We start from the raw sequence: 13,639 nt of genomic DNA on the forward strand, positions 1-13,639 counted from the left end.
CAGAAGGGGATTGACATATATCTCCCACTAGCCACAAGAGTGTACTTGTGACACTATAGTTCATAAAATATGCATTACAGGAGTGTTCTGGGGTTACATGAGGTTAATGAAAAATTTTCTGAGAATTACAATATTAGGGGTTTTTTGTCCTGTCCTATTTGACTCCCATTCCTTGGTCTTACTGTAGTATCAGAAATGCAGGTTGATTTGAGACCATGTGACTAACAAGAGTGTCTACAAACTTTCTAAACTATTGTGTCATTAGAAAAGACATGACACATGTTTGCATAGCAAAATACGTCATGACTTTTCCGATGACCCATTACCTACTCTGACATAGCCAACTGGGTAAGCCACCCAGATGTTCTTAAAACTGTCTTCCCTGTACTCTACATAGCATTCTGTATTTAGTTCATTCATTACTCTTATCACAATGCTGATTTTGATTTCTACACTAGACTAAATCTTCCCAGAGAAAAGACCATATCTGTCACTGCTAATCCAGTCCTGATACATCATAGATATTCAGGATATTTTTATGAGCTAATGAATAACTGTAATTGTGCTCTACATATACCAGAGCACATGTCATAAAATTGTAGAAAATATTAAGGTCCAAATATACTATGCCACAACATGCTTTTCCCCCTCACAAGGCTGCTGTGTAAAATTCATCTTCTATTATTCTGCCATCTGCCCTACAACCTTTCATTTTTCCTTTCTTGATGGCTGCTTCTAAAAATTACTTCTACCAGAGGAATCATTGCATCTTTGTTTGCCCTTTCTTTTGAGATAAGCATTATTCAGGCCACCTACCTATCCATTTATCCTATTATGGCCTTCTTGGTTTTTTTGTTGTTGTTGTCATTTGTTTGTTTGTTTGTTTTGCTATAGGGCACGTGCACTCACCAGACAGAGAAAGGCAGAGAGACAGAAAGCGATAAATCATCCCCCAGGGGGGGATGGCCATGCCACAATCCCTTTTCCTCCATTCTCCTCTCGGGATCTTGGGCACACAAGCACACGCGCCCGGTGTGAGTTTTAAGCCACCAGGTACGGGACTCAAACTGAGGTCGACTATTTGTGAGTCCAGCGACATAGCCATTAAGCTAACTGCTGGTCCCTATTATGACCTTCTTTGCTCTTAAGCAATGATGCTTTCACAAAGCAACACAGTTTGAGGCCAAGAGCTTTTCTTTCCTAACAAGTTCCTTAGACCAGGGGTCCACAACCTTTTCTGCACCAGGGACCGGCCTTGTGGAAGGTGATTCCTCTGATGGGGTGGTCAGAGAGTGTTTCTGGGGTAACGTAAGTGTACCACATCTACCATGTACGCCATTTCCACCAATTCCACACTGCAATACTCAATAAACAATCCACATCAATAGGGTTCATATTCACACAAGAATCCAGTAATACCACTGATCCAATAGAAGATGGAGCCAGGCAGCAATGCAAGCAATGGGGAGCAGCTCCAAACACAGAGGAAACTTTACTCACTCACTGGCTGGTCACTTCCTGCTGTGTGGCTCAGCAGACTGACAGCAGTCAGCAGCCCAGCCTCAAGACTAGCAGTGGTCTGTGGCCTGGACATTGGGAACCCCTGCTTTGGATGATCCACTAAACACTGAATCCTTCACACCAGATTTATCTCCATGTTTCCCACAGTGACTACTGTAAAACTAACTTTCTCTTGCTCCACCATGCCCTTTCCCACTCATTTTTAGGAGACAACTTGTAGTGATTGAAAACTTACTAATAACAATAGTAACAACAAAAAAGCATACCTTTCTGTCTACAAACCCACCTGTAATTGTCCATGTTACATTTCCCCCTCTAAACTTGTAAATGCCTTTCTTTCTCATCAGAGCCAGCCCCTTTTCTTGGATTCTTGGCCTCACATGCCTCATTTGCTCTGTCAATTATGGCACCATTCCTATAGCTTTATTTCTTCCGCCATTTAGATCATTCATCTTTAAATATACATACTTATCCCTAAAGAAAAGCCTCCCTTCACTCTACATCCATCTCCAGATGCTACTCAGTTTTCCACTCCATTCTCAACTATCGTTTTCCTTTCACACTCATTCTTCACAACTTAATTCATTGTCATTTGGCTGTTTTCCTGTTACTCCACAGAAACTGCTCTGCCAAAGGTTACCTATGAGTAAACTCCATATTAACAAATCCAAAGAAACTCTCTGTCACAAACAATATAGTGGACCTTTTTTTTTTAAGTCTTTTAAAACTCCACGGGTTTCTATAATTATTTTCTCCACTTTTTTCTTACTTTTTAAATGGCTGATTTTCAATCTTGATAAGTTTCTCTGTAGTTTACATCTTAAATATTGGATATTCCCCATGATTCTGTACTGTGCCTGCCCTGCATCACTTGCTATACCTCCCTTTCCCTGGATGGCCTCATCAACTATCGTGGTTTCACTTACTGCCTGTACAATATCACTTTGACATATTGTCCCTGCTTTTGAATCCTCCTCTGAGCTATCTTAAGCTGTCCACCACACCAGTTTAGCATCACTACATTGGTGTTCTAAGCAAATCAAACAGGATTTCAGAGCTGCATTTTTTGCTTTCTCATCCAGATTTATTATTTTCATATATGCACTATTTGGATTCATTGTGCCATACCCACTAATGACTGCAAATAGAAAACTGGTGAGTTGGTTCATGTCTTCCACTTCATCACTCTCTGTCGCAGGATTAGTCAGGATTTGATCCATGAAAACAGAAGCACTGAGAATGACAGGAAATACAGACTTGGGTTGGAATTTGGCCCCTAAGGAATTGTGGAAGGTGGTTAAACAGCTTATGTATGACTGTTCCTTCTTCATCTGGTGCTCGGTCTGGCTCAGGTGGAGATGGAGAAAATCCAGCAGAACTAGAGGAGTTGTGGTCCAAAAGTTGCCCCAAGCCAACAAGGTAAGACAATCAGGTAAGCCAGCACATAAGCAGTGACATATATGAGCTGCCACTGTGCCTAGTACTCCCACTGATATTCCCTGCATAAAAATAAATGAAATGATATGTATATGTATTTATACTATTATCTCAGTCTGCCTTCCAAATCTCACACAAAATGTTTTACTTCACTCATGCTAACTTGGAACTATGAGGTGAAAGGAATTCTGAGAAACAGCTCCAGTCTAGCAGAGTTGACATAATACAAACTCATCACAGTCTCCAACTGGTCAACAAAGCCTCCAAAGTTTCTTACTTTTTTTTCTTTTAGAGTTTTTTTGCTATAGGGAGCATGTGCTCTCCAGAGAGACAGAGACACAAACAGAGAGAAATCACCACCCCACCCCACCCCCGAGGGGAGATGGCCAAGCTGTAATCCCTTCTCTGGGGATTTTGGGCACTCACACATATGTGCCTGGTGTGAGTTTTAAGCTTCCGGGTCTAGGACTTGAACCACAGTCAACTATGTGTGAGTCCAGCAATGTAACCATCAGATGGTAATCTGCTGGTCCCATCCTCCAAGTTTCTATCTGTCTTTATCCACATTATTGCTGAGATAACCCAGTTCAATATGTGATAACCTATTTTCTGGTGTAGTAGTGTCTTTGATGATTTTCTTCATCTAACTCTCACATACCCATGAGTCTATCCTGTGTAGCACCTTAACACTGCTCTACCTATAAAAACCAAATCTCGGGACCACCAGTTGGAGTAATGGCTATGTTGCTGGACTCCCATGTAGTTGACCGCAGTTCAAGTCCTGGACCTGATGGCTTAAACTAAGGCTGGGCACATGTGCATGCATGCCCAAGATCCTGAGAGGAGAACGGAGGAGAAAGGGGTTGTAGCATGGCCATTCCCCCTGGGGAGGGGGGTGATTTCTTGCTTTCTGTCTCTCTGTCTCTTTCTCTGTCTTTCAAACAAACGCACACACCCTATAGCAAAAACCTCTTAAAAATAAATATAAACATACATACATACATACCAAATCTGATAGTATTATTTAACTTACATTTAGATACAATGCCATCTACAAAGTTAGGTCCAAGGGGGCCAGCAGGTGCTCTAAGTGGTGTGGTGGTTAAGGTGCTGGACTCCCACATGATCGAATGTGGTTTGAGTCCCAGACCTGGTGGCTTGCTTTTTTCTTTCTCTAGTGAATTAAAATAATAATAATAATAAAGTTACATAATTAATTATTTTTAAAATTAGGTCTAAGTTCTTCAGCTTGATTAAAAACCCTTTAAGGTCTGGTCTCTACCTACTTCTTGAAGCTTTATGTGTATTATTCTTCTTGCTTTGAACTTCAGCAACCTGAAATATATTTAGTCTTCACTCTAGTGACCACACAAACTTACACATTTGTTCATATCATACCTTCTTTCTCAAGGACTCTCCACTCATTTTATTCCATTCATAATTAACTTGACTAAACATTTCTTATTCAGGTGAGATGAAATTTTGTTTGGAAAATCTTTTACTGATCTCCATCCTTTCCTCTAGGCTACCTAAATTCTCCCACATTTGAGCACTTACAGCTACCATACCTTGAGTATTTCACTTTCATAGCAAGTAACACATTATTATATTATTTTGAAATTATATTAGTTTTTCTACTCTTAGGCAGTAAGTTTATTTAGAATAAGGACTGGGTTTGATTGATTGTTAGACTGAAGATCAAGTCTGATGCGTAAAAGAGGTTTGACAATGTTAACTGAACCAAACTGAATCAACAATGCTTCACATCTTCATATAAATGTACCTTGAGACTGTGATATGAAGAACAGAGAGAAGAAAGGAAAATATGTCACATTTCATTTTATGTATAAGGAGAACTACCTTATATCTTTCCCATGTGTGCATTCTAGTTCTCTTCGCTGTGAAGATTTCAGTAAGATGAAAACATTAAAATCTCAAAAGAAATCATAAAGACTTTACTTTCTGTAAGAAGAGAATGGTTTCATAGAAAATTTATATTTTTTTCTAAAATTTTTACATTGAAATAGATTTGATCATTCAAGAAAATTATTTGAAAAATGTAAGTTTTATCAAAATTAAATAAAGATACATGATAAATATGTGAAAATCTATAACTTTGTTGTAAGCTGGCAATGAATAACTAGAAAATATAGTGAAACAAAAACATTTTTTTCCCATTTTCAATACAGAATACTTAGAGATAAATCTGACAAAAATACACAAGGTTTTTAAGGAGAAAACAATGAAATTTCTCCTACTTACATAGAAGAATTTTTTTTATTTTTTCATTTTATTTTTTATATACATTCAATCACATTATTATTTGGCTTACAAAATGAATATTTCAACAGGTGAACATTTCTCAGTTGATAAAACTACAAAATATCTTCAACAGATAATACCACATTTCTTTGTGCCATTAATGCTTTGCCTCCCTATTTTTTCCTAAATGTCCTTCCTCAGACCCTCCTCTTTCACACACACTGTATCTGGTATTTACATCTAAATAAATTATTATATAGCATGCCTGTATAAGAAGAGTGACTCTTTAAAAATGCTGTCAATTATTTTTTATTGTGATTAATAGGTGTAAGGCAATTTGTTCAAAAATCTAAAGAAAACATTTAAGGACCTTCACAAAATCACTTAAATGCTTATTTGGAAGTATTAATAGACAAGAATAGGTATGTAAATTTTGAACAAGAATTGTTATTATGAGGACCCCATCATCTTAGGTATTTAAAAATGTATTGTAGAACTAAAATAATTAAAACATTTTAGAAAAGAATGAAAGATTAATGGAATAGAAAAATAGTTCTAAAGCATAAATTAATATGTATAAGAAATTAAAAATGAATGCAGCATTTAAAAATCAGTGGAGATAATAGTATTGTTCAATAATCTGTACAGGGACAATGACTTATCTATGCAGAAGGAAAATGAAATAAGCTTCTGCTTTCATTTCAAAATTCAAAGTATTTTTCTAATGGATGAAAGGAAAGGCTACATGTGTTTTTAAAAGGAAGGAGACTGATACAGTGGTTTCCCATCGGGAGTGATTCTGAAATTGCTAAACAAGCTACAGTGCACAGGAAAGCCTCTTGTAAGAAAAACTATCCAGTTCAAAATGTCAGTAATGCCAAGGAGAAACACTGATCTGTCTAATCAAACAGGCAAATATCAGCGGTGGTTAACTATTCATTGTATTAGCATAATGAACAATAATAGAAACCAAAGTAACAATTGATTAGAAAAAAAGTGATAGGGTTTGTTTTTGTTTTTTTTAAGTGTAACAAATATGATTTTTTAGGGTGACTTCAGTTAAAATTTAAAATGGGGTTTATTAGGTTTTGATCAAGGCACATAAACCACCCAGTGGTTTCAACAGGAAACTTTTAATATATAGCATTATTGAGTATAATAAAGTAAGTAAAAAAGGGAGACCGGCTTGTGAGAAGTAAAGAAAACTTTAAAGGGTGTAGAAATAACAGCTATTAGAAGCAGTCACTACCCATAGAACTAAAATAGATCATCCAAAGAGGAGTTTCCCTCAAGTGCTCAGGCAGACTGGGAGAGTGTATGGCTCACTTGATGGCAGGGAAGTGGCTGTCATACCTGCAGAAACCCTTTCTCCAAACTTCGGTAGTTGGTCTCTACAACACCAGATCCTAAATTGCAATGATATTACATAGCTTTGTGCTCCCTCCAGCATTTTCTTATCTGTCACAGAGTAGAAAGGGGCAAGGGTAGATCTCACTCCCCACTGAACTCTCCCATTGACATACAGAATCAATTCTCCCCAATTCCTGACTCCACACTGATGTGATGCTCAGTGCATGTTTTTGCTGCTGAGTTGTATGAAATACTTCTGTGTCTTTATGATCGATTCCCCTTTTTACTCCAGGAGAGAGAGAAAAAAATAGGCAACTGGTATGAATTAAAAGAACGAAATCAAATGGTTAGAGGATGTTAAAAAAAAACTGTTCAACCTTGCCAATCTTTCATTCTTTAGTACTTCTAAGTATTAAAGATTGCAAAAAAGTAATGCAGAGCTATAATGTTCTTTCTCCATCATTTAAGTACCTCATTCTTTCATCTCTTATAGATCATGTTTTCAGGGGTGAGTGAGTGTTGGATAAATCACGCTCATGTATGTAATTTTAAGTTTAGTATGCCATTCAGTGGTCTAGATAAAATAAAGCATGAGAGTAACAGCACGGATTTAACAACAGGAAGTCACCGGGGAGCATAAAAATTGAAAAAATGCAAAATAAATATCTTGTCTGCATGAATTAATTGATCTAATCAAGAAGCATGTTGCTGTTGATGCCATAATTACTGTGATGTACCCACGGGGAAGCTGAAGTCTTTGTTTGTACTTGTGCTAAATGTTACCACAGGATTTATCATCATAGAACTGACACATTTTCAAAACACCGTGTTAAAATTAACTTCAAAAAAGTAACCATGGAATTGAAACATAAAGAAGAAATATTCAGCATTCCAAATAGTTTTAATTATCTAAATATGAAGAAATCTTTATAATAAATCATAGTAGCCAAGAATGTTTTTGATATTTTACTATAAGGTCATTGAGAAAGTTATGAAACATTTACTAGTCAGACACAAGAACCGGTGCATGTCTTATTTCATCAGCTTTGAAGAATGGTGCTATTATTCTCCCCACTTTACAGATGAGGAAACTGAGGCTGAAGAGATGAAGTGGTAGTGATTACATTCAGACTCTGACCACGAAGCCAATACTTTTTAGATGATATATGTATATCTTTCTATCTATCAAATTTTAGTTACATAGTTTTATGCTGAATTTTAAAATAAAACCTGTGCTCTCAGGAAAAAATAACTTTTAAAAGTAAAAACACTAACATATTGTCATATTTTCTTCCAACAGTTCTTATATGCAAACATATGCCTTTTACCCCAAACTGATGTTATGCCACATATATTAAAATATATTTTGTTTTCTCTAACTTCAAGTGATAAGCAATTTCTTTTCATTTGTTTGTTTCTTTGTTTGTTTGTTTTAAATAGATTTTTTTTTATAGGATGTGCGTGCTCATGGGAGAGACAGAGACAGAAAGCAAGACATCACCTCCCTGGGGGGATAGCCACACTGCAATCCCTTCTCCATTCTCCTCTCAGGATTTTGAGGATGCACGCACTTGCACCAGCATGAGTTTTAAGACTCTGGGTCTAGGACTAAAACTACCTTTGACTGCATGAGAGTCCAGATATGTAACCATTATACCATCTTCTGGTTCCGTTTCTTTTTTCTTTCTTTCTTTGTTTAAAACAATGTTCTGCCATCTCACTATCCTCTGCATCAGCCTTCCAGCTGGGAGTTCAGGTATGGGCCATCCCATCTGGCTTTTTTTTTTTTTTCCAGTAGTTTCCATGCTGTCCAGGTCAGTCTTGAGCTAGTGATTGTCCTGTCTCAGCCTCCTCAAGTCATTGAAATCAAAGGCACATGACATCCAGCTCAACCTTTAGATTGGTGGAGACTCTATCTCAGGTCTCCCATGTGGCCCGCACTGAGTTGTGTGAGATAATTTCTGGGACTTGAGGAGCGCAGTGCCTGAGTATCATGCACCATGGCAGCTAGCCCCATGAACAATGTCTCATGTCGGAAAATGCTATCTAAAACATGTGGAAGAAGTGAAGTGATAAAGTATTTAATCATATAGCTATATAATGATTTTTAATCAGTTCCAGAGTGTTAAAATTTAGTCTGTAGTTTTCAATTTTAGAAATATTTACGTATAATAAAATCTTTATATATAACCATTTATAAACTTCACTTCTATAAATTAATATAAATGGTATTCCATGGAAAGTAAACATGAAAAATTAACCTTCAGAAAAACTGCATCAATTTCTGTAAGTTTGTGAGAAGACACATGTTCTTCCTCTCTTGACCATAATAACTCTTGATTATTACTTAATTTTAACACTTGTTAGGAAAGTACTGTCTTCTTGCCTTACTTTTAATTTCTTTCCTTATTTTTATATTCATTTTATTTCATCTTAAACATCTTAAACAGACCCTGATTAACTCAAGCGAAGGGAAATTTTTAGGTTACAGGGTAGTTTGCAACATTGAAAATGCAACTGAATAATCTGGTCTTAGTTGAAATGAACTAGTAATGAGTTTCTTCCAGGTGAACAACTCAGACAGCAACTGACTTTCTTATGCAGTGGTGACTGCCCTCTTTTGTGTTAGGCTGAGCACAGTTCTGGCAGGACCCTGGAGTCTAAGAGACATGCTCCCATGGCCCCCTGCCCCTTCTAATTAGCCAAAACAATAGACACCAAACTTGCTAGTGGTACTTTAATGAATTACTTCCTCTTGGCATGCTCTTGACTTTTCAGACACTTTGTTCATCTGTTGCTTACTGAGTTATAGTACCTTTTTACATATGAAAATGCCATATTTTTATATTCATTATAGATCTTCTCCCCCTCATTTGACTTTGCATTCAAATTTTTAATAAGGTATGAGGGCTACTTTGCAATCTTATTTTTAAGGTTTTTTAATGTATTTCTTCCATGAACGAAAGAGACAGGGAGAGAAACAGACATGACTTGCACAGGGTCTTGACCATGCCATCCACCTCCAGCCTTCAGTCAGTTTCAGACCATGGCTATTCACACGTCCAGTGTACTGGAGGTGATCTCCAGACTTAAACTGAGAACATTTCTGTGTGAGATTAGTTCATAGGATGCCAGGTTTTATAGTTGTACCACCACCTGGAGCTCTCTATTTAAAATTTATTTTTTTGTAATTAAGGAAGTTGGTTGTTGGCTTGATTGTTTCTCCCTTGCTGATGTGTTCAGAATGTTAAGCTGAATCCAATGATTTATCTAAATGTATTTTCATGGTTATTATTCCTGGTGTTCACCTTACTATTTATATGTATTTTCCTGTGTTTTGTTTGTGATATTTTTAACTCCCCTCCCCCATGTTTTAGTTTTACTGCTAGGCTCTCTACTGTCTTATATTCTAATTTCACTGAGGAGTCTCCTGGCAGTTCACTTCAGAAGCTGCCATTTCACACTCAAATGCCAATAATCACAACTGGAAATTTTTATTTCTCAATACTTATTGTCTAAGGATTTTTCCCCCTTATATTTAATCACTGTATACTTCCATAGTGCTTTCTAAGGATCTTTATGGACTTCTTATGTCCTCTAAGGCTAGGAGATACCCCATTTTAGAAACTTCAGTATTGTCTTCATTATTCTACTATCTGACTCTGTTCTCTTCCCATGATGATCTTACTTCATCTCAGCTCTTCTTCTTCTAAGGGACAATAGTCAAACAGTCCAAACACTGGAGAAAAATTACTGCAATTAGCTAAGAATCCACACTGCACAGAATAGCATGTCATACTAATTGTTTGAATAACAAATGGAATTTAAATAATTAAAATGTTACACATAACCTGAATGTCACATCTTAAAATAACTTACTTTTTTAACCTCTTACTAAGGAAATCTTCAAATACTTGTTTCTTGACTTACACTGGGATTATATTCTGATAGACCCCTCCCCCATAAATGGAAAATATTGTCAATCAAAAGTACATTTAACCTGCCTAACATCCTAGTTTGGCCTAACCTATTTTATATGTGTTCAGAATGCTAACATTATCCTACAGTTGGGCAAAATAATTTAGCACAAAACCTATTGCATAATAAAGTATTGAATGTAATATACTGAACTGAAAGTGAAAACAGAATGGTTCTATGAGTACTCAAAGCATTATTTCTACTAAATTCACTTTTACAACATCATTCATTTAAAAAACTGTTTAGTTGAACCATCATAAATAACAGACTGTATATAGAAAAGCAGAGAATGAATGCATTTACTGTGTTTCTCATGAGCGCTTCTCCCAGTTTCAACAATAAGCACAATTTTCAGAGTACTTCTTAAAGTGTTGAGGGACCAGCAGTTAGCATGATGGCTATGTCGCTGGACTCCCATGTGGTCAACCACGGTTCACGTCCTGGACCCGGTGGCTTAAACTCACACCGGGTGTGTGTGTGTGCGTGCCCAAGATCCTGAGAGGAGAATGGAGGAGAAGGGATTGCGGTGTGTCCATCACCCCTGGTGGGGGTGATTTCTAGCTTTCTGTCTCTGTCTGTCTGGCGAGCACACACACCCTATAGCAAAAAAACCTCTCCAAAAAAAATAAATAAATAAGATTCCCATGTCAAAATAGAATAACTGACAACCTTTTTCTGTGTGGTGTTCACAACATACTTCAGATAGAACTCAATAGCTGTTGTAAGCCTCATACAGCTAAGAACACCAGTTTGATTGCTTTTATCATTCATAATATTTGTTCAGTATTATGGGAGATATCAATCATACATCTGGAATCCATGGTAATATCTGAGCAATACAAGAGAATGTAATGGAAATTTAAAACAGAAGTGAGTTCAAATGTCTATGGCTCCACCATTTTCTAGTAATGTGTTGTTGGGTATGTTAAAATTGTGGCACTGAAACTTTTTTAAAAAATAAGAATAACATCTATTTCTTAATGTTTTATACAGATCAAATGAGATTTTGTATTTTAGTACTCAACACAATACCTTCATGATGTTTAGGAAACTTAAATCTTCCCCATAGAAAAATAAATTTAAATTTGTATTAATGTTTCCAAGATTCAACTGTTAATTATGAACTTCCAGCTAGCCATACTAAATAATTTAGACTTAACATTTTTAACAACTTTCTTTAATTTTTTTTTTAAATCTAAAGGCTAAAGCCAACTTTATAGTGTAAATTGTCAAATCAAACCTGAGGAAATATGTAAGAATCTACTGAGTATAAGGATCTGGAAATAACCTGCCAAGAAAGAATTTATAGAAGAATCAGATTCAGAGGAGAGTTGGGCTCCAAACTAGGCAGTATGTTAAAATGATAAGACTTTTTCTTTTTTCTCTTTTCAATTTTTTTATGTTATAAAATTGTATGATAAAGAAAAAGTAAAGAATTAAGAGTGCATGGAGGGGTAAGGAAAGCTGGTAAGATCACAGTCTATCAGAAAGGTTACAATCCTCAATAAGGATGCTGGTAAAGAGAGACTGCAGAAAATGCATACAAGGTTATGTACTGAGCTAACTTCCTTACTCTTGATGTAATACCGTGGCAGGGAGGGAGATCAGAGCCTTGAGAAGCAAAGTCCTGTGGTAGGTAGGGAGATATAAGAGATTATCACTGAAGACAGACAGATGGTATTGTTCAGAAATGATTTACCTGAACATTTGGGTAGAGGGTTCATCATTGACCAAGATTTTGAACTTTGTTAAACTTAGCAAGTTGTTGTTCAGACCTTCTTATTTCTTAGCTTCACACATTACTGAAGTAAGGTCTTAGAGCTTCTGTTACTGACAGAATGACAGCAACATAAACATTACTGAAACTTCCATAAGGAAGGAAAAGAAGCATTTTCTTTCACCTATCCAATAGCACACAAGCTTCACAAGTCTTTTTTATCTTTCTTGTTTTGTTTTGTTTTCTGCTATAGGGCATATGCCCTTGCCAGAGAGAGAGATAGCTGGGGTGCGGAGTATGAGAAAATACCTCCCTGAGGGGTAGCCATGCAGCAATCACTTCTCTTGGGATTTAAGGCATGCGCACACACATCTTTTTTTTTTTTTTTCCCCAGTAGGTCCTCTAGCTTTGCTAATAGGCAGGGAGCTTACCTTCTTTACCTTTTCTCCACTCATATTTGTTTATTTTTAATTATTTATTCATTTAATTCCATTTGTTGTTATAGTATTATTATTATTATTAATTTTACCAGAGAGAGACAGAGAGAGGAAGGAAGGGAAAGTGAGAAAGCAGGCTGCCAGGTCTGGGACTTAAACCATGGTAGACCCCGTGGGAATCCAGAGCTTTTAACTACCATGCCATCAGTCAGCCTCTCCACTCAATATTTAACCTACTCAGTTCTTTTCAGATATTTTCTCTACCTCTGCATAATTTCCTATTCTTATTCAGGAAAAATCCACCTGGTTGTTGCTCTAACAAGTAAACCTGCATACTCACAGACATCACCTTACTTGGCAAATACAGTCTTTCAGTGACTAAAATTCATTTCTAAAAAGCCAGTGAAGGATTGAGTAATATGGTTTTTATTCTTTTCTCATTGACATTGGATTCTCTTTCCATGTGCTTATAATCAATCAATACAATGTTTTTAAATTTTTAATTTCCATATGTATCAGAGTCAGAAATATGATTAGAAGACATTGTACTTAATAGATTATCATTCCAATTTTATTTTGGAAATGAAAATGTGTAAGAACTTGAAAGTTCAAAAACATGATCATTTGATGTTTTTAAAATGTCTGAGGTGTTTCCATATTCATGTAGGTCATCTATAAATGTGACGCAATGGCTAAAACTAGAAGTGGCCTTAATCCAGAAGGACACCTTAGTAAATTTAAAAGATGTTAAACAAAGAAAACTGTCATGTGTACATTTTTAATGAATTTGGACATTATTCAAATAAAATACTGGTAGTTCTAGTATTTGATATCCACCCAACAAATTCTGTACGCTGGTGGAAACACTTGCCTTTGAGTATGCTACAATTCATTTTTCATTGACTAAAATTCTGAAGCCCAAAATGAGAATAAAAAT

The sequence above is a fragment of the Tupaia chinensis genome, unplaced genomic scaffold (assembly GCF_000334495.1).
Source record: "Tupaia chinensis unplaced genomic scaffold, TupChi_1.0 Scaffold000460_1, whole genome shotgun sequence".
Lineage (NCBI taxonomy): Eukaryota > Metazoa > Chordata > Mammalia > Scandentia > Tupaiidae > Tupaia > Tupaia belangeri.